The 25,040-nt window shown below is 42.3% G+C and overlaps 1 protein-coding gene and 1 long non-coding RNA gene across 14 annotated transcripts in view; both read right to left on the minus strand.

Moving 5' to 3' along the window:
* The window catches only part of LOC129761766 (syntaxin-binding protein 5), a 722,498-nt gene that overhangs the window by 150,882 nt on the left and 546,576 nt on the right, over window positions 1-25,040 (minus strand). The gene's annotated exons all lie outside the window — the stretch shown is intronic.
* Window positions 20,906-24,685, minus strand: LOC129761769 (uncharacterized). The gene is made up of 3 exons (XR_008740466.1): window positions 24,641-24,685; window positions 24,498-24,580; window positions 20,906-22,446 (listed from the first exon to the last, which is right to left on the minus strand). It is a non-coding gene; the product is annotated as an uncharacterized LOC129761769 (long non-coding RNA).

Genomic DNA, 25,040 nt, shown 5'->3' on the forward strand with positions numbered 1-25,040 from the left:
CGTCGAAAATTGCGACAAAATCGCTGAATTAGCCGAGAAAGCCCGGCATAGTAGCAGCCGTAGCATCGGCCAAGAGCTGGGGATAAGTCATCAAACTGTTATTACCCATTTGAAGAAGCTTGGATTCACAAAGAAGCTCGATGTATGGGTGCCACACACGTTGACGCAAAAATACATCTTTGACCGTATCGACGCATGTGAATCGCTGCTGAATCGCAACAAAATCGACCCGATTCTGAAGCGGATGGTGACTGGCGATGAACGTTGTCGTAAGTAGTGACCCACTACTTACGACAACGTGAAGCGCAAACGGTCGTGGTCGAAGCCCGCTGAAGCGGCTCAGACGGTGGCCAAGCCCTCATTAACGGCCAGGAAGGTTCTGCTGTATGTTTGGTGGGATTGTCAAGGAATAATCTATTATGAGCTGCTTCCCTATGGCCAAACGCTCAATTCGGACCTGTACTGCCAACAACTGGACCACTTGAGGGTAGCACTCATGAAGAAGAGGCCATCTTTGATAAACAGAGGCCGCATTGTCTTCCATCAGGACAACGCCAGGCCACACACTTCTTTGGTGACGCGCCAGAAGCTCCGGGAGCTCGGATGGGAGGTTCTTTTGCATTCGCCGTATAGTCCGGACCTTACACCAAGTGACTACCATCTGTTTTTGTCTATCCGAGTTTTTTGCCAATAAGGAAGCGAGCTTCTATAACAGGGGTATTATGAAGTTGGCATCTCGTTGGGAACAAGTCATCGAACAAAACGGCGCATATTTGACTTAAAACAGATGATTGTAACTAATTTTATGAACAAATGAAAATTCGAAAAAAAATACCGCAGGACTTTTTTGACAGCCTAATATTAAGAAATGTTCGAGTTATAAGCATTCGAGATACGGGTAGGGTTAGCACACAAATCGGCAGAACAAATGTATGGGAAAAAAAGTTCTTGCAGTTTTCATTTAAACCGATTAGAGATTAGCGAGTTGTAATGTATAGCATATCAAACAAATCTTAGATAATTTCCGATTCGATTGTTATGTAAATCATGAGAATTCGTTCACAGTGAAATAGTTATTAACATTAACTTTATTTCATAAAAACGTGACCTGTTTTCTGATTTGGCACCCTTCCTGAAAGACGTAGTTCTACGTCAAAAAAATAATATTGCAAGAGCCAGAATTTCTGCCAAAGAGTATGATATTCTGAAGATTTCAAATTCAGTGAAACATTGGTGCGAAACATCGAGAAGGGTTTTGGCATCCGGCCCCTGAAGGTTTCGGGGGAGAACTATCTAGTGATCAAGCTTGGAACCCTGAAAACTGGATTTTTTATCTAACGTGCTAGAGCGAAGACTAACTGCTGAACAGGTGTAGAATGTCGATGAGTCGACATTTTTTATAAAGCTTTCTTCGGGTAAACTTTGGTGTACACTGAAGAGTCTACTGCTCCGGGGCAAAAGATGGCAAAAGATATAGTTACCTTTATGTCATGCGCAAATGTTACGGGTACTCACTAATTGCCGATGTTTATGATTGGAAACCAAGAACCCAAGGACTTTCAAAAACGTTCATATTCCAGTTGAATATGCTTAACCCTCTACAGCCCAAGCCCGCTTTTAGACGGGCTTCGCGAATTCTCTTTTCAAATTATTCAGACATTATTTTCAATGTTCACCCCCACAAGAACATCTTTATAATATTTTTATCTATCACACATACACATTGTTTTCAGGCTGGCAGCTTTCTGCTAGGAGTGTTTTATGTTGAAGGTCGGAAATTCGAGATAAAAGTGGAGTAGGTTTGTTCAGATAAATAAAAAACTTGGGCGGTAGAGGGTTAATCAAACAATGCATGGATGACTTACACCATATTTCAGAAGTGGTTTCACGAGTTTTTCGTACCAAAATTTTCCAACAGAATGGGAATCGAACCACAATTGTACGACCCATCATTTCCAACATGAGCTGCTTTCGGATGATGACTTGATAGAGTTCAAGTTTCTACCGAAAAATGTGACATCTCTAGCACATGAACAGGTTATTCAAATTACGAAAACAATGTACCGAGACAAACTACATGGAGCATGATGCATGGATGGACGTCTCCAAAACCGTGATTCATCGATGTTCGAAAAATTCCAGCCTATATAGAGCCTACAGCATATAATTGGAACGAAACGAAGACGACATTCGAAACGAAACGAAGACGACGCTCCTTTGTTGTATATTGTTCAATACCCATGTGAACAACGACACAGTTGAAACAACGGAATACCCCGAGGAAGAATTTTTCGTTGATGAATACTCAGATGCCGAAATTATCACTCGGACGGAAATCCCAAATCAGGGCCGGTCGTAGAATTTGTTTACGATAACAGGATAAGCAGATAGGGATCAGGTAGAACACATGGCAGAGATAACTAGAATGACGCAGGCAAAAGAGTCTGGTATCAATACTATGCGGCGAAGGTATCAGGGGTATCACTAGGGATAAGTTTTGTATAAAAATCCGGGAAAGCACATAAATAAACTCACTCTCAATTCGCCCGAAGTAAAAGCGTCTTCATTTGGGAATTTTACCAGATGAGCCGAATAAGGTGGCTCCAAATAGGGTTCATTTCCTATTTAATATGGTGGCTCCAGAAAGGAACAGAAACTAACTCGCAGTATTGATGAACGTTTCTGAACAAATTTGAGTAGTCCTGTTTGAATTGATTTGCGCCCGTCGGAGTACGGAGGAGGTTCGGTCTTGTAAGACGAACATGGTGCGGCTGTCATGAGGATACCACCTAAAAAAGCCATGAGGCATAACTGCGCCTATCTCAGGAAACAGGCAATAATTGAAAACAAAGTCCAGTTTTGATAAGCAGTCAGAATGCCAGTCAGGCATAGCAGCGGCGAAGGCAACCAGGCGCTTCGCCAACATTAAGAACAACCCGGTCACGAGTGGTTGTTTTGAACGGTCGGATTCCGAGCATCGGATCCAAATTGATTTGCGTAGGCAACTAGGCGCCACGCTGGGTGGAACAGAGGTGACAGCAACCAGGCGCCTCTGATATTTCTTGCCGCATACTCTTCGTCATGCAGTTTCCAAGTGGCATACAGCGCGACTTTTTCGGCATGACATTCTTTATTCAGAGATCTCAGGCGTTCGATGGATAAACGAGCTAGTTCAACTGATGACAATATTTGTATTTCGTTGTTGAATGCCATTTTCCTTACTTTCAATTATGAAGAGGCGCCTGGTTGCCTGGTTGTTTACAGCTTTGTTGTTTGGTCGGGTTATTAGTGATAGTTTGTATCTCTAGTACTTTGAATATGAAAGTTTGCTGGTGTGATCGATGTGCAGTATCACCCTACACACAGGTCGTCGTGCGGATGTCGCCTAGAGACGACGCTCGTAGCGAAAAGGTTAACACAGTGTATCCCCTAAACTCATGTTGATGCTTTCAATCGTTTTTTCTATCGAATCAATAAAAATTTTGAGTAAACTAGAGGAACACTTCATGAACGATTCGTAACTTTCGCTGCATACGTTTGAGGATACGGTGACTGCGAGGAGCGATGATACTTGCACATATACGACATACGCATTTCCACAAACACACTCCACACTCAAAACCCGCTTTTGAGACGTACAGACGTATTTTCGATTGAGCATATCACAAGGAAAGTACCTATCGTTGTAAATTTCGCTATTGCACGGTGCCGCGTCGTGTGTTAATTGCTTCACGATGAAGCGAGAAAACACATTCAAAATTAATTATTCTAAATTTGCCGTTAACCCTTTCATTACGAGCGTCGTCTATAGACGACATTCGCGCGACGTCCTGTGTGTACGAGTGTCGTCTATAGACGACATCTGCGCGACGAGCTGTGTGTACGAGCGTCGTCTTTAGACGACATGAAATTCATACTGCTCTTCGATCACACCAGCACACTGCCGTAAAGAAAGGGTTAAAAAAAGATCCAGAGGTTCAGAGTCTGCTCTCAAACAACTCGTAGAGAAGTCGTTAGGCGAGTAGGCGAAACTGAGAAGTCTTTCCTAGGAGTCAATCATCGAGTATCGGTATCTGGACGAGATCACGACTGTGGAGGAACTGAAAAGTGCGTTGCAGTCACAATGGGACCTTGGTAGTGTGCCGATGACAGTCCGGTTGAGAAAAGCGTACGATGGAACACAAACGGCTTCGATACGACTCTCGAGAGAAGCTGCGAATGAATTCGTGTGCCCGTTGAAAGCTACCCCTCATGTGACCAAGTAAATGGAGAGATGCTTTCAATGTATGCGGTTTCAAAACTGCGATGATCCTTACAGATCCAAAATGTGCAGGAAATGCGGCGAGGAGAGTCGTTGCTAGAGACTGCATAAAGCAACCGAGGTGTATGCTGTGTAATGAGGAGGTCGGAAACGACCACGTCACAGGTAGCTTTAAATGTCCGGTGTACAAAAAGTTCGCAGTAATGGAACCTGTGAGCGGAAGTGAAGGGCAAAGGTTTTTGACAACGATCTTTTCGTCGAAGCATTACGCATAGACAGCAGAACTCCTAGTCTGAGTGTCGACGAGCTGATAGGAATATTGGTGAGGGCATACGACACATGCCGAGAAGACTGAACCCGACGAATCAACGCCGTCCAGCCTAGTGGAACGAAACACTCAGCATCCCCCGCACTGTCTACGAGCCAGAAGAAGAGTTCAGAGGGCACGAACCGATGTAGGAAGAGAAGAGCACCGCGCGTTGTTCCGAGCGATCAGAGCCGACTTGAAAGCGGAGACACGTAGGAGCAAATCAAACTGTTATAGGGAGCTGTGTCGAGACATCGACGCAAATCTTTGGGGTGGAGCATCGTACGGTGATGATGAAGCCGAGAACGCAAAGTCATCAACGAAGAACTGATCGCGATGGCAAAACTATCGAAGGTGAAAAAAGCATCCAGCTCCGACGGAATCCCCAAAATGGCCTTGAAATCGGCGAACTTTGCTTTTCCCTACATGTTCAGGATGGTGCTGCAGAAATGCCTGGACGACGGTATCTTCCCTGCGAAATAAAAGATTCAAAAGTTGGTGCTGCTTCTGAAACCAGGAAAGCTACCTGGAGATCCAGCATCGTATAGGCCGATTTGTTTGCTGGATACTTTAGGAAAGCTTTTGGAGAGGGTTATTCTCAACAGATTGGTGAAATGAACGGAGTGTGATCACGGATTGACCAGAATGCAGTTCGGGTTCCGAAAAGGAGAGCCGACAGTGGACGCCATTCGAATAGTTATCGAGAAAGCTCAGATCTCGCTTAACCCTTTAGCTACGAGCGTCGTCTATAGACGACATCCGCGCGACGACATGTGTGTACGAGTGTCGTCTATAGACGACATCCGCGCGATGAGCTGTGTGTACGATCTTTAGGCGACACGAAAGTGATACTGCACATCGATCGTACAAGTGCGATGTGCATACTTTTCGGCGCAATGCTCCGTACAGCGGTAGCACTCCGGCGGAGCAGACTTCCGTATTGAAAGGGTTAAACAAAAACGAAGAGGTGATTTTTACTTCGTGGTGAATTTGATCGAAGTGAAAAACGCCTTCAATAGTTCCAACTGGAAGGCTATCTATCGCCGCGGCGTTACCCATATTGAAGGTCCCTGGTTACCTGTACAGTATGCTGAGGAGTTACTTCCAGAATCGGATCCTGGTATACAACACAGACAGATACTGACAGACAGACGACGATGTACTAAGGCTGCGCTTATATGACCATTTCGACAGAAGCTGTGTATGTAATCGCCGGGATAATTCCCATCTCCATCACTTTAGCGGAAGACAGCCAGTGCTACAAACACAGGGTAACCAGAGGTATCCGGAAATCGATGAGAGCGAAGTCGATGGACAAATGGCAGCAGGAATGGTATACGGCAGAAAACGGCATATGGATGCACATACTAATATCAGTACTATTGACCTGGTTGAACAGAAAGCACGGTGATGTTAATTTTCACTTGAAGCAGTTCCTGTCTGGACATGGCTGCTTCATGCCATATTTACATCGGTACGGGCACGCAGTGTCACCCCTCTGACCGGTGTGGAGATAGGGAGTAAGCATCGGAGCACGTCGTTTTTGTCTGTCCCAGATTCACTGCAAGGCGAGAGGGGCTGCCTGTACTTCATGTCGGGAATATTGTAAAAGAGATGTGTCGCGACGAGAGTATCTGGAATGCCGTGAACAGTGCGATCACACAAATCATGTCGGAGCTGCGGCGAAAGTGGAGGGACGACCAACGCGCTAAAAACGCCTGGCTGGAAAGGTGATCAACGGTGACAGCTGTTGTGACGGATGGAGCATCACGAGAATAGTTATGACGGGTGCGTTTTATGTTAAAGGACACCACCTAATCGGCGCTCCGATGGGAAGAGAAATCCCTGGTTGCCTGTGACGGGGCGATCGTCAAGTTGGAGGGCGCTTCCTAGTCGGTTCACGTCTCGACAGGTAAACGGATACTGGTTGGATCACTGCGATGATCGTTGCGTATTTAACCCTTTTATTACGGCAGTGTGCTCCGTCGAAGTGCTACCCCTGTACGGAGCACTGCGCCGAAAAGTATGCACATCGCGCTGGTGTGATCGAAGAGTCGTCCTCGTACCCTCGTACACACAGCTCTTCGCGCGAATGTCGTCTGTAGACGACACTCGTACACACAGGACGTCGCGCGGATGTCGTCTATAGACGACGATCGTAACGGTAGGGTTAAACTATACCCCACAATGGTAGCTGTGACGGAGTGCGCGTCATGTTGAAGGGTACTACCTAATCGGCGCTTCTTTGGGAATAAAAAAAACGCGCTAAAAACGCCTGGCTGTGAAAGGTGATCAACGGTGACAGCTGTTGTGACGGATGGTGCATCACGAGAATAGTTATGACGGGGTGCGCGTTATGTTAAAGGACACCACCTAATCGGCGCTCCGATGGGAAGAGAAATACTGCGAGGATGACTGTGACGGGGCGCGCGTCAAGTTGGAGGGCGCATCCTAATCGGTTCACGTGTTGACAGGTGAGAAACCCTGGGATGATGGCCGTTACGGGTTGCGAGTCAAGTTGGAGGCCAGCCATTCCTAATCGGTACACTTCTCGACGGGTGCCAATGAGTTATTCTTGTTTAGAAATATAAAAAAAGCAATACTTGGGAGAAAATAGAATTTAGTTTTCGTAAGTATTGGTTGTAGTTGTTTTTCATATAGTTACGATTTTTTAAGTTAACATGTTTTCTTTTAATATTCCTATGTGAGTACATCTATGCAACTAGAATCCAATTTTAACGCAAGCGTGGTATTAAAAAAACCAATTGGCTTCAAATTGATATATTGATCATCTGAACCAGTCCAGTATTTCAAATGTTATGAATTTTTGAGAAAAAAAGGGGAAACATGATTTTTCGTACCATCGGTTACTTGGGAAAATCTGGCCCAAGTAATTTATTTAAATTAGGCCTTCCTGGATTTTGGATATGTTACCGCGTTAATTGGAAAATCTGCGTAAAAAACCGCGTCGATTGGAAAATCCGCGTAAAACAAACCATGTTACCTAATGATAGATATCAAATGGGACTATCTTAATGTAAAACGGAAGTAAAAAACCCGGATTTTTTTTCCTGCAATTTCGTTGATTACTAGTAACCATAGTTCGATTTTCCTCACGAATGAGGTCATCTGCCGCTGCTATTAGATTCCCTTGTGATTTGTACACTCTACTGCCGATGCATGTGTGGTACCACAGTTGGTCCGTCCAGAGCTAAGAAGACAGGGAAAGACATTCACGAATCGCTGCCCGTAAAAACCCCGTTTCGTTGTACCGCCCGGTGGGCTCCCCGTTACCCATCACCTACCACCATCACCATCCACGTAAGAATTGTGATAAGGTGCGGCACTAATTTCCTTCATAAGCACTAAGTTCCATCGCAAGTACTGATTACCGTCATATACTCTGAGAGAGCATGAAGAAGAAATGTGAGCTGGGAGAGAGATGTGATATTGCTCCGGTTTGTTTATGCGACCCCCGCGTTAATTGGAAAATCCGCAATGAGTGAACATTTTTTGTGCGAGTGTCGAGCAGGAATGAATTGTCTTTCTCAAGATTCATTGTACTCCTAATAAGTGCTCGAAAGATGTAATCTTACGTTGATCGCACTTGATCGAAGAAATTACAAAAAAAATATATTTGACCGCAGTATTTTGCTTTCGGGCAGCCACACCAGCAGTAGCAGCAGCTTTCTTCTTGCTGGTCGCCTTCTTCACAGCAGCAAGTTTGTTTTTGTTTTTTGCAGCAGTAACTGTTCCAAAATGATCTAACCGCTGTACGATTATAATTGAGTGGAGCTGGCACCTACTTATATACAGATTTTTGTGATTTCAATAGCTAGCTTTCAAAACAATTTTTGAGCTGTTGAAACAAGTTTTTGGATCAATAAGTAACACACATATAACGCGTAGACATTTTATCTTTTGAATGAAGCGGTTATCATACCATTTTTTTTCATCCGGCGAAGAGGGTTTATTGCTCAAAATCCTGTTTCTCCAATGTAACACTCTCGTTCTCGTGGTTTTAAGGTTTTTCCCGCTGATTAAACAAACTTTTCGTGTATTATGCAATAAAGTTCTGTTCGCCTACAGAAGAGCAACAATTTGATGCAGCGAAACTGTAAGTTTGATAACAATTAATGAAACTAATTGCATTTTAATTTTTGCATGTTGTGTTTACATGTTGCATGTTGTGTGGGGACAAGTTTTTGTGGGGTGAATTGGTCCTACAGATTTGAGGTTTTTCTTTGATCTAATTGGTTCCAGATGCCGGTAAATTACAAAAAATATGGGCAGACAACTTTGGAAGAAGGAGGAGCTTGAAAAAGCAACGCAGGCCATCAAGAACGGTTTTTCTTTGGCCAAGCATCGAAAGTGTTTAAAAATGCTCGAACAACAGTGAAAAAATCCATGCAGATTTCGAGATGGTCTCAATCCAGTTTTTCTGGTCTGGAATACACCTGGTATCGAACCCAGAACACTGTTACTGATTGTAACATTATTCCAAAACATTTTACATAAACATAAGTATGTTTTTTTTTCGATGAAACACACACTGGACCAAATCACCCCACAGATGGTCCAAATCACCCTGCATCAAATTTTAATGTCCAAATCATCTCTTTTATTTTATGATATATTTGGTAGTTTAAAGCTTGATATAATGATTAAATATTATTGATTGAGAGAAAACAAGTATAGTTTAGTATACAATGGACATTTTTTATTTAGATCGTATTGGTTTTGGAAATATTAGGCGATTTGCTTAGATGGTCCAAATTCCCCCCTTTTCCCCTATATTTTCTATTCTCAATATTGATTATTTGCGATGTGAAATACGAAATACATTTGAAAATGTAAAGTATTGCGTAATTTCGTTTGATTTTATTATATAGTTTTACTATCATTTTTCGGATGTCGCTTATCATCAACACGTTCTACCCGAACAAAGAAATATTCTTGCGTGAATTGATCACCAACTCTTCGTATGCTCTCGGCAAAATTCGTTATAAATCGCTCATCGAACCCTTAAAATTGGACAGCGACAAGGAGCTGTTTATCAAGCTCATTTTTAACAAGGAAGCTGGAACTCTGACTAACATCGATACTTGTATCGGAATGACCAAAACCGATCTGGTCAATAACCCTGGTACGATCGCCAAGACCGGAACGAAAACGTTAATGCAAGCTTTGCAAGCCGGAGCCAACATATGGAAGATTGCTAGCAACTGTTTCCATTTACAGCATGCTATCTTTAAAGATTATTATAATAAAATTGACTATTTGATAGATGTAAGCGTTAATATTTTTTATTTCTTCTATTGTTTCTTCGCTTTTTTACTCTTCGGCTCATCTTCATAGACAGATATTTCCTGAGGTTGCATTTTAGAGTAGACTGGAACAATCCAATAAGGATTTTCTTCTACATCCTTAGCATATTTGAGAAGTGCCTCACGAGGATCTTGATCATCATCTCTTGTTCAGACCAAGATTCCTAATTACATACGACGTTAAGGTACCTTTGGAACTGGCGACACGCCCCCTTCGTTAACTGGTAGAGGAAAATAGAGATGGGCAAAACAGTTCACTTTGATGAACGGTTCAGTCACTAACCGATCATCTAAGTGAATCAGTTCTTTTGAGCCGTTCTTTAGCTCTTGCGTTCAGTGGAATTAAGAACAACATAGAATGTTAGCTGGAACTCAACATCAATAGACAGCTATATATAGTGTACGTGTGGGATTTGTATTTTTGAAATTTAGTGGGGAAAGATAAGGTGCTTCTTTTTTAAAAGTCGCAAACTGTATGTGAACATATGTTTATCGGCCGACAAAAGTATATGTAATAATTTGATGCGAATAAAATTTGTGCAATTCTTCATATTTTCTGTTTGGACAACACACAGGTTCCATGTAAGATCATATTTCATTCAGAGAAAAAATTCAGCAGAGATTTTGACTAACAATCAATCCTACAAACAATCACCATAACACGTAAACGCAATAGGCCAAACAATGGATTGAAAGGAACGAAAAAACTTTTTTCTTAACTTGCCCTCACTATGAGATTTTATGTTAACCGAATTCATGAAACACTTCGTTCTCAAACAGTTCGTTCACAAACAGTTGACTCTCAATCAGTTCTTTCCCATACAGTTCACTCGCAAACAGTTCGTTCTTAACTAGTTCGTTCACAAACAGTTCACTCTCAATCGGTTCGCTCTCAAACAGTTCACTCGCAAACCGTTCTTTCGGAATCAGTTCGTGGGAGACCTACCGTTCTTTGAAAAAGAACGACCGCCACTCTTTTCGGCGAACTAGTTCTTTCGTACCGTTCGTGAACAGTTTGCCCATCTCTAGTGGAAAAAAATTGGGCATTTGGATTTAACAAGAACCAAACGATCCTTCTCCATCTTCTTCCGATGAGAGCGAGACTTCTCCTGACGGAACATCGAAAACGCGTGGGGAGTAATGACTTGGGCGGCTCCAATCACTTCCGCATCTTTTCCGGCGATAGGTACGATCCACGCAAAGCTTGGCTTCTCTCATACTTCGCTTCTCATCGCACAATCCGCAGATAATTCCATTTCCACACCCAAGGAAAATCTGGTTCAACTTCGGATGCCAATGAGTTCGAATTACATGTGAATCAGTAAATGGAATAATCGTTCCGAAAGTGGCTTGCGGAAAAAGATTTTGTTTTTTTTGACGTAGGACTACGTCTTTCATTTCTATACCGGGGTGTAAAATCAAAGTTTCGAAAACGAAAGCGTTACGCCGGAGACCGAGATTTTGAGCGTTAATAGCTCCTAAACAACTGAACGAAATGGTATGATAAACAATTCATTCGAAAGATAAAATGTCTACGCGTTATATACTTGTTACTTTTTGATCCAAAAACTTGTTTCAATAGTCTTAAAATTGCTTTCAAAACAGGCTATTGAAATCACCAATCGGTATATAAGCGAGCGGCGCTCGGAAATCCACTCAGTTCTAATTGAACAGCGATTGGAGCATGTTGTCGCTGTTGCGGTGAAGCTCTTTATTTATCATGAAAGCGCGGATGAACGGTGTCACCAAGAGCCTGTTTGTGCACCCTATGCCAGAAGGGAATCTATCAGGAGGAGAGTGATGCCACAAACGGTTCCCTGGGAAGACATCGCTACACACACATACACGCGCGGCTATTAACAGGTGGTTATCGAGTTGGCATTAACCACTGGTGGGCTTCCAGTATCGAGGAAAATGTGGAAATATCTAATCGTTACTGAGAATAATCTGCCAGTTCCTCTGGGAATTTTCCAAATATATTCATGTGAAAGAGTTTAATTGAATGTTTTCTATCCATGTTACACTGTGATCAAATATGTTTCAATCAAGTGCTATTAACAGGTGGTTATCGAGTTGGCATTAACCAATGGTGGGCTTCCAGTATCGAGGAAAATGTGGAAATATCTAATCGTTACTGAAAATAATCTGCCAGTTCCTTTGGGAATTTTCAAAATATATTCATGTGAAAGAGTTTAATTGAATGTTTTCTATCCATGTAACACTGTGACCAAATACATTTGGTTTTGTGGTTTTTCAATCAATCGCAATTAACAGGATAGCTTCAGAAGATTATTCTTCCCCATCAGTAGGATATTTCCGTATCCAATATAGTATGCGCCCGCAATCGATTATTGCTCAGTCGCCGAAAGTTCCGAGCTCAGAGAGTTCATTCCCCTCTAGTTTGCCTTCCAAATTGCCATCGTAAACCACACCTTCTCTCGGTTCAATCACACACAAAAAGCATACTTAAGCGATATTCTGGTGGTGAGACACATTCATTTTTCGTGAGGACATCGACAAGGCAACATCGTTGCCTAACGTGCTGGAGGAGGTGGACGGCGAAGGATCGACACATACACGCGCAGAACTCTTTCCGTTAGGATGCCATTCAGCATCGAGAAAGTTCCGGAAAGATCTAATCATTGCTGGAAAATAATCTGCCAGTTCCTTTGGGAATTTTCAAAATATATTCATGTGAAAGAGTTTAATTGAATGTTTTCTATCCATGTAACACTGTGACCAAATATGTTTCAATCAAGTGCTATTAACAGGTGGTTATCGAGTTGGCATTAACCACTGGTGGGCTTCCAGTATCGAGGAAAATGTGGAAATATCTAATCGTTACTTAAAATAATCTGCCAGTTCCTTTGGGAATTTTCAAAATATATTCATGTGAAAGAGTTTAATTGAATGTTTTCTATCCATGTTACACTGTGACCAAATATGTTTCAATCAAGTGCTATTAACAGGTGGTTATCGAGTTGGCATTAACCACTGGTGGGCTTCCAGTATTGAGGAAAATGTGGAAATATCTAATCGTTACTGAAAATAATCTGCCAGTTCCTTTGGGAATTGTCAAAATATATTCATGTGAAAGAGTTTAATTGAATGTTTTCTATCCATGTAACACTGTGACCAAATATGTTTCAATCAAGTGCTATTAACAGGTGGTTATCGAGTTGGCATTAACCACTGGTGGGCTTCCAGTATCGAGGAAAATGTGGAAATAACTAATCGTTACTGAAAATAATCTGCCAGTTCCTTTGGGAATTTTCAAAATATATTCATGTGAAAGAGTTTAATTGAATGTTTTCTATCCATGTTACACTGTGACCAAATATGTTTCAATCAAGTGCTATTAACAGATGGTTTTCGAGTTGGCATTAACCACTGGTGGGCTTCCAGTATCGAGGAAAATGTGGAAATATCTAATCGTTACTGAAAATAATCTGCCAGTTCCTTTGGGAATTTTCAAAATATATTCATGTGAAAGAGTTTAATTGAATGTTTTCTATCCATGTAACACTGTGACCAAATATGTTTCAATCAAGTGCTATTAACAGGTGGTTATCGAGTTGGCATTAACCACTGGTGGGCTTCCAGTATCGAGGAAAATGTGGAAATATCTAATCGTTACTGAAAATAATCTGCCAGTTCCTTTGGGAATTTTCAAAATATATTCATGTGAAAGAGTTTAATTGAATGTTTTCTATCCATGTAACACTGTGACCAAATACATTTGGTTTTGTGGTTTTTCAATCAATCGCAATTAACAGGATAGCTTCAGAAGATTATTCTTCCCCATCAGTAGGATATTTCCGTATCCAATATTGTATGCGCCCGCAATCGATTATTGCTCTCATTCTCCGTCTGCCACTCGTGTGAGCCAGACGTGTTTAAACTTGTTCGATTTTCAATCGCGTTTCGTTTGTTTTATAAGTTGTGCAAATTGCACTGTGTTTTTCCCCCGTGATTTCGGTTCCGTCTCATATTTCTCCGGCGCTAGGCCATCTACTTAAGGTGGCTAGCATCAAAACTGAGTTGAAGAGGCTAGCAGTAAAGCCACCATCAGTGACAACTGTTGCGATGACTCGTAACAAAAAGGCGAATGCATCTGCAGACCGGCATGCAGAGACTAGTGCATCAAAACAACGGGCCAGCGGCTCAAAAAGACCGCGAAGTGATGATGCCGATTCACAGGATCCCAATTCTAGACTTCTAGCGAGTAACCATTTTGCTGAACTGTCGGTTCCAATTGCCAGCGAGTCGTCGATACCGAGAAAAGTGAAAGTTCCACCGCTCTTTACTACCACGAAGGAAATTGCAACGCTCCGGAATGAGCTTGCTGAGAAGCAAATTCATCCATTATTCAAACTGTGCAGTATAGGCACGAAAATCATTTGTTCTACTGTTCCAGACTTCGATACAACGGCAAAATATCTTCAAACTAAAAAGTATGAATATTTCACCTATGATGCTCCAGGGAACAAGCCACTGAAGGTGGTAATTCGTGGCCTTCCGGAATGTTCTTCAGAGGAAATCATCAGCGAGCTGAAAAAAGTTAAGCTCAATCCGTTAAAAGTTTTTCCCATGAAACGTGCTGAAGGCAAAAATTATAGAGATTTGCTCTACTTGGCACACTTAGAGAAAAGTTCTATTAACATGACTGGTCTCCGAAAAATTAAATCGCTTTTCAACGTTATTGTTGATTGAGAGCATTACCGTCCGAAGAAACGCGATGTGACACAATGTGAAAATTGTTTATCCTTCGGCCATGGCTCTAGGAACTGTCACATGAAATCACGTTGTGGAAAATGTGCTGGTTCTCACGAAACATCAAAATGTGATCGGATGGAAGCAAATGCTGAGCCAAAATGCGCTAATTGCGGTGCCGAACATGAAGGAAACAACCGTGCCTGCCCTAAGAGAGAAGAATTAATCAATATTCGCAAACAAGCGTCCACAAAAAACCATCACAGGCGTGCGAGACGATAGCCTCCCTCGATGACAATCGAGAATTATCCTCCTCTCCGACACAATGTACCAAATCTGATGCCACTCCCTCTGAATCATGGACAGGATATTCCTCAACGATCCACATCCGTTCAATCACGACTCGCAGCCGCTGTCCAGCCAGTGCAGTTAAATCCAACTTCATCCTGGGGTTCCCCAAGTACCAACGCCACCTCAGTCCTTCCGTCGAATGATGACTCCCTATTTACACCTGACCAATTGATGGTGTTCGTCCGGGATATGTACAGAGAGCTGCGCATTTGCCGTTCCAAGGAAGATCAAATTGATGCTGCAACTAGAGTGCTGCTAAATTTCATGAACAAATATAGACCCTGAAGACACTCTCAAGATCCTAAATTGGAATGCTTGTTCTGTAAGGAACAAAAATATTGAACTTACTGATTTCCTTAATGAGAAGAAAATTGACATTGCCATCATCACGGAGACGCATCTCAAGCCAGACCTGAATATTTACATCCCCGATTTTCGCCTCGTACGACTTGATCGGATCCATTCTGGAGGTGGTGGAGTGGCTATCGCCCTGCGAGGCAATATTGGATGTCGCCTGCTACCAAGCTTTCAGCTCAAGATGATCGAGGCCATCGGTGTCGAAGTGGATTCTACCGCCGGCCCAATCACCATCATAGCAGCCTACTGCTCCAAACATTCCACTCTTAGCGACGGGTCGGCTGAAGCTTTTCATCAAGACATCATCAAACTGACTAGGCGACGAGGTCAGTACATCGTTGCTGGCGATCTCAACGCAAAGCACCAGGCCTGGGGCAACTTCCGGCGTAACGTCAACGGTTCCATTATCCAGCAAGGACTTGAGGAAGGTCTCTATACGATCCTGAGCCCAGATACACCCACCAGGTTAAATACTAGGTCTGGTGTTCACGCTATCATCGATATTTTCATTACCAACATGATGAACATCTCTGATCCTGTCGTTTATCAGGAGCTCAGTTCTGACCACTATCCTGTGGTGGTCGAAGTGGGTTCTTCTGTTAATAGAACCCAGTTTTACCGACGCAACTACCACCGTGTCGACTGGGCAAGGTTTCAACAGTGTGTCGACTCCTTCGTTAATTATGCTGCCATGCCGGAGACAATAGATGACATCGATCAGTGTCTGCAACGGATTGATGATGCGATAACCCGGTCTCGTGACCAATATGTACCAACACCTCAACTGGTGAGTAATTCTCTGAACCTAGACAGTACAACCAAAGAGCTTATCAGGCTCCGTAATACAATTAGAAGACAGTACCAGCGTACGGGCCACCCTCATTTGAAGACAAGTTGTAATCGTCTCAAAAAGATTATCCATGCCAGAATGATGGATCTCAGAAATAGAAGATTTTCAAATCATCTCCGCTCGCTTCCAGACTATGCAAAGCCTTTCTGGAAACTAGCAAAAATTTTAAAAAATAAGCCGAGACCCATCCCTCTACTTTCCTCTCCTAATCAGAATTCGAATTCTTTCCTACTCATTACTCCAGTTGAAAAGGCTAATGCCATAGGTCAGCACTCCGTGAACTCTCACAATCTTGGTCGCACCATGATCAGTCCACACGAGCCTGTAGTAGTAGAGGACATAGCTAGGATTGCAGAACAACCAATAGTATTATCAGAGGATTCAAAAATATCAGCTGATGAGGTGATAGCGGCCATAAAATCCACCAAAAACATGAAGGCTGCTGGAATCGATGGAGTGGTCAATCTGGAGTTGAAAAACTTGAGTGTTGACTTCTTTAATCACCTGACAACAGTCTTCAATAAGTGCTTGGAGCTTGGCTACTTCCCTTCTCAATGGAAGTCAGCTAAAGTTATTCCAATTCTCAAGCATGGCAAAGATCCCACCAATGCCAAAAGCTATCGCCCAATCAGTCTGTTATCCTCCATCTCGAAAATATTCGAAAAGATGATTGTCAGTCGTTTACTGGAGTTCTCAAACCAAAATGATGTCATCCTTCAGGAACAATTTGGATTCAGAAAAGGTCACTCATCTGTACATCAGCTTGCACGGGTAACTAACATCATTAGGCGGAACAAGAGCATTTCAAAAACATCCGCGATGGCATTGTTGGACGTCGAGAAGGCGTTCGACAATGTCTGGCATGATGGCCTTGTGTCCAAGCTTCATAGATACAACTTTCCGATCTTCCTTGTGAAGATCGTCAGTAGCTATTTAGCGGGCAGATCTTTCAGGGTCTTTCTGGGGACTTCTTATTCTGATACGTTCAGAGTAGATGCGGGGGTTCCTCAGAGTAGCGTTCTAGGACCTATCCTGTTTAACATCTTCACATCAGATGTTCCTCCCCTTCCAGGTGGTGGTATTCTGTCTTTATTCGCCGATGACACTGCCATCATCTATAAGGGTCGAGTGATCCGTGCTCTAACGAGAAGACTGCAGGAGGGCCTCGATGTTTTGTCCGGCTATTTCAGTAGCTGGAAAATTTGTATCAATGCGGCTAAGACACAGGCCATTCTGTTCCCACACTCTAGATCACATAAGCTTGTTCCGCCTAATGATGTGTATGTCAGCCTCAATAACACTCCTATTGAATGGTCGAGGGAAGTGGTTTACCTGGGTCTCACAATCGATGCCAATTTACTATCCCGTCCCCATGTGGACAAAATAATTAATAAATGTAATATCCTCAAGAAAGTTTTATATCCACTGATCAATAGGAGATCGTCATTGTCCATCAAAAACAAGCTTGCTATACACAAGCAAATAATACTTCCGTTGATAGAATACGCTTTGCCGGTTTGGGAGTCATGCGCAAAAATACATCATACTAAATTGCAAATTGTCCAGAATAAACTACTTAGGATGATACTTGACAGTCCTCCAAGAACTAGAAACACTGAGATCCATCGTCTGGCTGGTCTTCAAATGTTGGTTGAGAGAAAAATAATAATTCTGGCTAGGTTCAGAGAACCTCGCCAAAGATCTGATCATCGCATCATCAATGATCTGGCAACTTAGTTCAGTATAGTTTAGTTTAAGTTAGGATTAGTTAGGTAGGATATCAAATTTTCTTTTCATTAAATTAGCTCTATATCTCCTATTGAGAAGAGATGTATATATGGTTAGAATACCTTCCAAATGAAAAATCTATGTTGGTCATAGGAAAATAATTTATATATTAAAGCTGACGGGCCCTTCAGGCTTAACACTTAAACTGTAAATAATATGTAACCATAAACCAGTGTAAATAAAACATCATTTTTACTTTACTTACTACGATTATTGCTCAGTCGCCGAAAGTTCCGAGCTCAGAGAGTTCATTCCCCTCTAGTTTGCCTTCCAAATTGCCATCGTAAACCACACCTTCTCTCGGTTCAATCACACACAAAAAGCATACTTAAGCGATATTCTGGTGGTGAGACACATTCATTTTTCGTAAGGACATCGACAAGACAACATCGTTGCCTAACGTGCTGGAGGAGGTGGACGGCGAAGGATCGACACATACACGCACAGAACTCTTTCCGTTAGGATGCCATTCAGCATCGAGAAAGTTCCGGAAAGATCTAATCATTGCTGGAAAATAATCTGCCAGTTCCTTTGGGAATTTTCAAAATATATTCATGTGAAAGAGTTTAATTGAATGTTTTCTATCCATGTAACACTGTGACCAAATATGTTTCAATCAAGTGCTATTAACAGGTGGTTATCGAGTTGGCATTAACCACTGGTGGGCTTCCAGTATCGAGGAAAATGTGGAAATATCTAATCGTTACTTAAAAATAATCTGCCAGTTCCTTTGGGAATTTTCAAAATATATTCATGTGAAAGAGTTTAATTGAATGTTTTCTATCCATGTTACACTGTGACCAAATATGTTTCAATCAAGTGCTATTAACAGGTGGTTATCGAGTTGGCATTAACCACTGGTGGGCTTACAGTATCGAGGAAAATGTGGAAATATCTAATCGTTACTGAAAATAATCTGCCAGTTCCTTTGGGAATTGTCAAAATTTATTCATGTGAAAGAGTTTAATTGAATGTTTTCTATCCATGTAACACTGTGACCAAATACATTTGGTTTTGTGGTTTTTCAATCAATCGCAATTAACAGGATAGCTTCAGAAGATTATTCTTCCCCATCAGTAGGATATTTCCGTATCCAATATTGTATGCGCCCGCAATCGATTATTGCTCAGTCGCTGAAAGTTCCGAGCTCAGAGAGTTCCTTCCCCTCTAGTTTGCCTTCCAAATTGCCATCGTAAACCACGCCTTCTCTCGAGTCAATCACACACAAAAAGCATACTTAAGCGATATTCTGGTGGTGAGACACATTCATTTTTCGTGAGGTCATCGACAAGACAACATCGTTGCCTAACGTGCTGGAGGAGGTGGACGGCGAAGGATCGACACATACATGCGCAGAACTCTTTCCGTTAGGATGTCATTCAGCATCGAGAATGTTCCGGAAAGATCTAATCATTGCTGGAAAATAATCTGCCAGTTCCTTTGGGAATATTCAAAATATATTCATGTGAAAGAGTTTAATTGAATGTTTTCTATCCATGTTACACTGTGACCAAATATGTTTCAACCAAGTGCTATTAACAGGTGGTTATCGAGTTGGCATTAACCACTGGTGGGCTTCCAGTATCGAGGAAAATGTGGAAATATCTTATTGTTACTGAAAATAATCTGCCAGTTCCTCTGGGAATTTTCAAAATATATTCATGTGAAAGAGTTTAACTGAATGTTTTCTATCCATGTAACACTGTGACCAAATATGTTTCAATCAAGTGCTATTAACAGGTAGTTATCGAGTTGGCATTAACCACTGGTGGGCTTCCAGTATCGAGGAAAATGTGGAAATAACTAATCGTTACTGAAAATAATCTGCCAGTTCCTCTGGGAATTTTCAAAATATATTCATGTGAAAGAGTTTAATTGAATGTTTTCTATCCATGTTACACTGTGACCAAATATGTTTCAATCAAGTGCTATTAACAGGTGGTTATCGAGTTGGCATTAACCACTGGTGGGCTTCCAGTATCGAGGAAAATGTGGAAATATCTAATCGTTACTGAAAATAATCTGCCAGTTCCTTTGGGAATTTTCAAAATATATTCATGTGAAAGAGTTTAATTGAATGTTTTCTATCCATGTAACACTGTGACCAAATACATTTGGTTTTGTGATTTTTCAATCAATCGCAATTAACAGGATAGCTTCAGAAGATTATTCTTCCCCATCAGTAGGATATTTCCGTATCCAATATTGTATGCGCCCGCAATCGATTATTGCTCAGTCGCCGAAAGTTCCGAGCTCAGAGAGTTCATTCCCCTCTAGTTTGCCTTCCAAATTGCCATTGTAAACCACACCTTCTCTCGATTCAATCACACACAAAAAGCATACTTAAGCGATATTCTGGTGGTGAGACACATTTATCATTCGTTGATCTTCTCTCGTGCTGATCGGTCGCATTTTGGAGAGCTCGTAATTTTTACAAACTTATTACCGTTAGTTCGTACTTCGTCGTGTTCTTTTTCGTACGTTGCTTCCGGCAAGTGCATTTACCCACGATATGGGGAAACCACGCTCTAGTAAAGAGCAACCAAATGCTGCGAAGCGGACCCGTTCTCAAGCGGAATTGGGCGATGAGCCGGCTGAAGGAGTACTAAAATTGCTTTCAAACAACAAGTTTGCAGCGCTTCCAGTGGAAGATAGCGGTAGTACTACGAAAAAGGAGAAAATGCCTCCATTTTACACTAAAGGCTTCCCGGATAAATTCCGAGAAGAAATGAAGCTGCTCATTTCCAAGGGTCTGCAAGCGAAGTATAGTATGTGCACCGACGGTTATAAAATTATGGTACCGGGAGTGAAACATTACAATGCCGTTCAGGAATACCTCAAGAGGAAAAAAGTGGAGTATTTCACTCACGATATTGCGGCAAACAAGCCGTTTAAATTTTGCTAAGGGGATTACCGGACATGGAAATAAAAGAAGTGCAGGACGGCTTAGTTGAGTGTAATTTAAAGGTGTTGGCCGTACATAAAAACAACCGTCGCAACAAAAATATTACCTACCGGGACCAACTGTACCTCATTCATCTAGAGCGTGGCTCAATCAACTTGGCTGGGCTGAACGAAATAAAAGATATTGACCACACAATCGTCAAATGGGAGCGTTACAAACCCATCCATCGTGATGTCACTCAGTGCACAAATTGTCTCAATTTTGGACATGGTGCCAAAAATTGTTTTGTTCAAAGCCGATGCAATTCTTGCGGAGGCAATCATCATACGAATGAATGCATAAAGGAGGATGCAACCACTAAGTGCGTACATTGCGGAGAAGATAACCCGTCAACCAGTCGCCAATGCCTAAAGCGAGCAGAGTTCATTGAGAAGCGGAAGAAAGCGTCTGCTAATAATAATCGCAACATGAGAAATTCGCAGAACCACCGAATGGATGTACCACCACATTCCCATTCACGGAGAAATATTCTAGTATTGACGCCTCTTCCGCTTCCCACAGCGAGCAGAAGCAGCATGATCACACCATCAAACCGTGGGGATAACATGTCGGCCCAGTCAACATCGCGAACGATTGGAAGCCCCCCTGGAGTGCTAAGCTTTGCCCAGGTAGTAGCAGGCAAAAACCAAACAACAAAGACAGAGTCCGATGATCTGTACACCCCGGAACAAATGAGTGCCCTCCTCGCCGAGTTCACACGACTTTTACGTGCCTGTAAAACAAAACAGGACCAAGTCACAATGATGATGGACTTTGCTTACAAATATGGACAGCCATCACCTTAGGATCATCACCTGGAATGCCTGCTCCCTTGCAGCAAAACAGTTGGAGCTTGCAGAGTTTCTTCGAAACAATAAAATTGATATCGCAGCCATCACTGAGACTTCAACCTTCCTAATGATTCCGTTATTCGGCTGGATCGCACTAGTTCACGTGGGGGCGGTGTCGCTATAGCAGTGAGGCGAGGCTTAAGGTTCCTCACAATGAAGAGTTTCAACCTCAAAATTATTGAGGCCATCGGCATCGAAATAACAACAACAACTGGGCCAATCAACATAATTTCAGCGTACTGTCCCCGCCAAGTGAATGAAAGAGATGGCTCTAGTCTGCAGTTTAGAAGAGATTTCATCGCGCTTACCCGGAACAGAGGAAAATTCGTCTTGGCTGGTGATTTGAACGCCAAACATGAAGCCTGGGGGAACCTCCGGCGAAATATAAACGGTAGAATCATATTCAACGATCTTCCTTGTGGGCACTACAACATCCTGAGCCCCGAAGAAGCAACGTACGTTTCCCCCGCCGGAGCTCCATCCATCCTTGACATCTTCATCACCAACATGATGAACATTCAGCAGCCGATGGTGGTGCACGACCTGAGCAGCGACCATTATCCGGTGGTGCTAATTCTAGGTGAACAGGTGATTCCTAGGAGTCTGCAGCGTAGGAACTACCATCGTGCCAACTGGTCAGGCTTTCAGCGAACGGTTCAACCATCCTTTGCAGTGCCCAGAAGACATAAACAATTCGCTGGGTATTGTGGAAGAGGCATTACGCAAAGCACGAGAGCAGCACATCCCACTTGTTCCGAGTGTAAGTAGTCTTCTCGAAATTGACGATATTACTAAATATCTTATAAGACTAAGGAATATTTTCCGGAGGCAGTTCCAGCGAACTTACCTCCAGGAAAAGAAGCTGATGGCGAATCAGCTTTCCAGAGTGATCCAGGCCAGAATCTTGGACCTCAAAAATAATTTTTTTTCACAAAAATTGAGTCAACTCCCATCCTATTCCCGTCCCTTCTGGAAATTATCCAAAATACTCAAGACCAAACCCAAACCAATCCCACCCTTAATTCCCAGTTCTTCTGGTCCTGATCTCCTTATTACCCCCGCAGAGAAAGCTAATGCACTGGGCCATCATTTCTGTACCTCACATAGTCTAGGGCATACCATGCTTAGTCCCCGAGAAGCTGATGTCGCGGAAGCCGTGGCTGAAGTAGATCGGGCTCAAATAACTTTGGATGACGAGCAGAGAGTAACTGCTGAGGAGGTTGAAGCTAAAATAAAAACTTCAAAAAATATGAAGGCCCCCAGCTTCGATAACATCTTCAACTTTAGCTCCAGGTTGTATCAACATATCGCATCAATTTTTAATCGATGCTTACAACTTGGCTACTTCCCCTCGCGGTGGAAGTCAGCTAAAGTTGTACCTATCCTGAAGCCGGGGAAAATACCAACATCAGCTGAGAGCTATCGCCCAATCAGCTTACTATCTGCTCTCTCCAAGGTTTTTGAAAAACTGATTAGCTCCAGGCTCACGGTTTTCGCCATCCGAAACAATATTTTCCCTGACGAGCAATTCGGATTCAGGAATGGTAGATCGACAATCCATCAGCTGGTTAGGGTAACAAACACCATTAGGCGGAACAAATCAGTCGCCAAAACAACAGCAATGGCATTGTTGGATGTCGAAAAGGCATTCGACAATGTCTGGCATGATGGTCTGGTTTTTAAGCTGCATCAGCGACATTTTCCAGTGTTCCTGATTAAACTAATCAGGAACTACCTTTCAGATAGAACATTCAGGGTCTCGCTGAATAATATTTGTTCAGATGAATTGAATATCATTGCAGGGGTGCCCCAAGGCAGCATCCTGGGTCCTTTGCTATTTAATATATATACGTCAGATATTCCTCCCTTACCAGGCGATGGCCAGTTGTCACTGTTCGCAGATGATACGGCCATTGTCTATAAGGGACGAATAACACGTGCTCTGACAGCAAAACTTCAGCGGGGCCTTGATGTCCTGTCTGAGTATTATAACACCTGGAAGATTCGCGTGAATGCGGCTAAAACCCAGACCATTATATTTCCATATTGTAAATCCCCACGACTTGTTCCGCCTGATGACCTCAGGATCAGCTTGGGAAACAATGCCTTGGATTGGTCAAACGAGGTAACTTATCTTGGTGTCACCTTAGACAGCAAGCTGTTATTCAGACAACATATTGATAAAATCGTGACTAAGTGTGGTATAATGATAAGATCATTATACCCACTCATAAATAGAAAGTCCACTCTGTGTCTGAGTAACAAACTTGTTGTCTACAAACAAATCATTTATCCGGTGATTGAGTATGGTATGCCGATCTGGAGCAGCTGCGCCCAGTCGCATCAGCTTAAGCTCCAGCGAATCCAAAACAAACTCCTTAGAATGATACTCAACCTTCCTCCCTGGACAAGAACATCAGAAGTCCATGATCTGGCTGGGATTGAAACACTGGAAAGTAGATTCGCCACCAAATTAAATAAGTTTCGAGAAGACTGCTTGCACTCTGAACATACTATTATCAACAACCTTTATAGGTAATGAGACTAGGTTAAGTAGGATATTAAATTTTATGTAGGTTATCAAATTTATATTTAAAATCAACAAAACTACTCAGTAGTGTAATGAAAACAAAAAAATATGCGATGTGCTTAACTTACAACTAATTTCCAATCTAACAGTACCAGAGTTGAAAAGCAAACAAGCTAAATATCTCCTATTGAGAAGAGATGTATATATGGTTAGAATACCTTCCAAATGAAAAATCTATGTTGGTCATAGGAAAATAATTTATATATTAAAGCTGACGGGCCCTTCAGGCTTAACACTTAAACTGTAAATAATATGTAACCATAAACCAGTGTAAATAAAACATCATTTTTACTTTACTTACTACGATTATTGCTCAGTCGCCGAAAGTTCCGAGCTCAGAGAGTTCATTCCCCTCTAGTTTGCCTTCCAAATTGCCATCGTAAACCACACCTTCTCTCGGTTCAATCACACACAAAAAGCATACTTAAGCGATATTCTGGTGGTGAGACACATTCATTTTTCGTAAGGACATCGACAAGACAACATCGTTGCCTAACGTGCTGGAGGAGGTGGACGGCGAAGGATCGACACATACACGCACAGAACTCTTTCCGTTAGGATGCCATTCAGCATCGAGAAAGTTCCGGAAAGATCTAATCATTGCTGGAAAATAATCTGCCAGTTCCTTTGGGAATTTTCAAAATATATTCATGTGAAAGAGTTTAATTGAATGTTTTCTATCCATGTAACACTGTGACCAA

This window comes from Toxorhynchites rutilus, chromosome 1, assembly GCF_029784135.1.
Source record: "Toxorhynchites rutilus septentrionalis strain SRP chromosome 1, ASM2978413v1, whole genome shotgun sequence".
Lineage (NCBI taxonomy): Eukaryota > Metazoa > Arthropoda > Insecta > Diptera > Culicidae > Toxorhynchites > Toxorhynchites rutilus.